The following is a 3,318-nucleotide window of genomic DNA, read 5'->3' as shown; positions in this document are numbered from 1 at the left end:
TCCACAAAAACACCAGAAAAAGAAACTTTGTTCAGAAAAGTTAAGTACAGGTAAAAAGAGGGAAGAATCTATTTGATAAAAAGAAAGAAAAGAAAAATCCACTCCATGAATCTTTAATATATGAAGAGAGTCTCTTTCTGATATTTTAGATACTAGCCTCAATGAGGCAGGAACCCCAGGCATGAGGAGATCTTAAAACATTGTCCACGTCTAAGAATCTATAATTCTATATTCAGACATGGTAGTATAATTGACTTGATAGTAGCAGGAACTATTTTTTGCATCAAATATTTTTAGCAAATATTTTTAAGAGCTTACTATGTTTTCAGCTTTGCTTATCATAGACCTTGTAATATTTTTTTTCCATAGTCTTTGTAAAATTTCTCTTTGTGATTCTATTCCCTGAGAGTCATGCTACCTACATTCTGCTTTAATTCCATCACTTTGTATATACAAGAATGATTATGTCACTTACCTGCCTTGAAACTCCATTTCTCATATTGTTTTCAGCTCAGGATCTAAAGCCAAAAAGACCAAAGTTAGAATCCCATACCAAATATTTAATACTTATGTGACTTAAGGTAAATTATTCAATGTCTACAAGCTTTGACTTCCCCACCTGGAAATGATGACGATAACAGTATTTTTCTAGTATGGTTATTATGAAGATAAAATGAGAAAATGAATGTAAAGCACTTATAATGCAGGAATTACAGTAAATGCAAAAGAAATCTTACTCTTCTTACGTAAGTGGAAACATATATTCTCATAAGTGTTCATTTCTGCCTTTATGAAGGTTATATTCTCATGGGAGAGACAGGCAATAGATAACTTAATTCCAGGTAGTGATAAGTGCTGGGTAGAAAATAAAATAGGATAAAGATATCGAAGTTGTGTGGGAGGATGTTTTAGATAGTAGGAAAGTCTGCTCTGCAAGGGTGACATCTGTCGACAGATCTAAATGGCATGCAGGAGTCAGCCATGCTGTTATCTGGGGGCACAGCAAGAAAGGCAGCAGGAAGCAAAGAAAATAGACCCTGAGGAGGAAATGACTTTGGGAAAAAGAGACAAGGTGTCCACAGTGGAGGAGGGGGAGAGAAAGGTCATCTTAGAGGAGGCAGGTTGACCTCGTTGGCCATGGTGAGGACTTTTTGTTTACTTGGCTTCAAAAAGCCAATGAACGAACATTCTTGAGCAAGAGCAAGACTTGATCTGATTTGTTTTTAAAAATCACTCTAGTGGCTTCCTTAAACTAGTCAATTACAAAGGATAACTGAATGTTTTTCTGTTTTCTTTAGATCTTTCCTGTGCCTTTATGAGCCTTTTCCTGAGCACCTATTTTCTTTCTCAAAAGACTCCTGTTTCTGTCTCAAAATAACTTCAAGAGAAAATAAACTCATATTTCAGATGGGGAAATAGTCTTGGCTTTGGTATGTCTTGGGAAGAAGTGGCGTTTTTTTGCCATCGAATATGCTACATTAACATTTTTAAATGAAACCGATCATTTTAGTTATTCTAATAAAGTTTTTATGTGTTTTTTCCACGTTATTACTAATATTTACAAGTTTGCTCAAATACTCATATAAATGTATTAACTAAGATGTTATTGGAAGCTAATTACTATAATCCTACATGTGAAAAATATGTTCTCTAATCAAAATGCTGCAAATTTATAACTCTTATAACTGTTTTTTAACATTATTGGTTAAAGAATTTGTTCTTTTAATATATACTGTTTTATTATCTGCTCTAGTTAGCATTAGATCAGGGACCAAGAAATCAATTCAACCATTCAACCATACGAGCTGTGTGACAGCAAGTGAATCTCTTACCCACTTACTACCTGGGTTTTCTCATCTTCAAAATGAGGATGCTAGATAGAAAATGATAGGTTTTTTCTATGAATGTTATATCTAGACAAGTTGTAAACATTCAACTTAGCATATACAGCATGTCGTTTATTATTTAATCTTCTCATTTAGTCTGATTTTCCAATGTATCCCTTAACTTAAAGGGTTTTTAAACTTTTTATATAGGGCCTTCTTTCTTAGGTAACACCTGACTAGCTCCATGTAGAGTGAAAATGAATTTTTAAAATTAACATTATTTGTTTTTTTATCTTTATTACATTCCACACAAATTAATCTTTCTTGATTTTTCTATATGACAATATGTTGCTTTTAAATTCTCACTGGAAAATTATATCTTGAACAAGCTCCTGGGAAATGATGTAATGGTATCTTATTACCATTAAATCAACAAATTTCACCTGAACCTAAAATTTTCTGTATATTTCAACCTAATGTTCCTTATATCAAACTGCAAAGTAGCTTGTATTTTTAAAAGTTAAAACTTATTTTAACTCTTCATATTATAAGCACATATTGAACACCTAAATAGTGTCTTGAAATCTTGTGCTTGGAAAAGTCTTACTGCTGAATTTCTTCTTCTGGAAATCTGGCCTTAGTTTGCATTGAATTTCAATGACTTCCTTAAGCAAACACCTGGAGGTCCTCCAGTCTAATGGAAATGTGGGTCCACAGACACAATTCTGCAAAAACAGTGAGCTCCTTGGCAGTTTTAGAAAGGTTGAAGGTTGACTATCATCCAGACCTCAAGCTGTTCGCAGTTTTTTTTTCCAGTCAGTGCAAGCAAGATACACTATGGCTCTTGCTTGAGTGACAGGATTAGAGCCCAGACACTGCTGGTATTTGTATAGTGGAACAGTTTCATTGTCAAGATGGGTCATGCTCATGACTCAGGATGCTCCTAAACACTGTGGTTTTGGATGTCCACCAAGTCTCTCAGCCCCAAAATGGTACTCCCTCCAGAACCACTCAAATGGTCTAGATTTTAGACTCTGTCAAGGATGGGAGAGAAAAGCTTAGCCCAAACACTGCTATGTCTCTCTGCCTCTATTCTAGAAGCCTAGATTTCAAGGATTTCTTGATTTCCCTTTTACATCTATTATAAACCAACTACAAGAGTTGGAGTTAGTCCAAAGAAAAGTAACCATTGGTAGTGGATTTACAAAAAAGAGAATTAAAAAGGCTACTGCTCAACGGCAACAAAAAAGAGGAAATGAAGCAAAGTTCACTACATGCCTGGAAAATATTAAATGATGCAGAACAATAGGAAATTTGATGGAGTATAAAAGCATAAATCAGGAGAAAAGGAAATGGACTCATAGCAGACAAGATTCTAGAAGCGTGTTTCTCAACCATACACGCTGTGTTCCATGGAGTTACTGGAACTTCACAGTGCTTTATAGAGTGCTGTGAAATTTTTTATAGTGTGGAAAATCACTTCTGTTAGAAA

This window comes from Mesoplodon mirus (genome assembly GCF_964341445.2).
Source record: "Mesoplodon mirus genome assembly, chromosome: 10".
In the NCBI taxonomy this organism is placed as follows: domain Eukaryota; kingdom Metazoa; phylum Chordata; class Mammalia; order Artiodactyla; family Ziphiidae; genus Mesoplodon; species Mesoplodon mirus.
The sequence above is the reverse complement of the archived record's forward strand: the minus strand, read 5'-3'. Positions refer to the sequence as shown.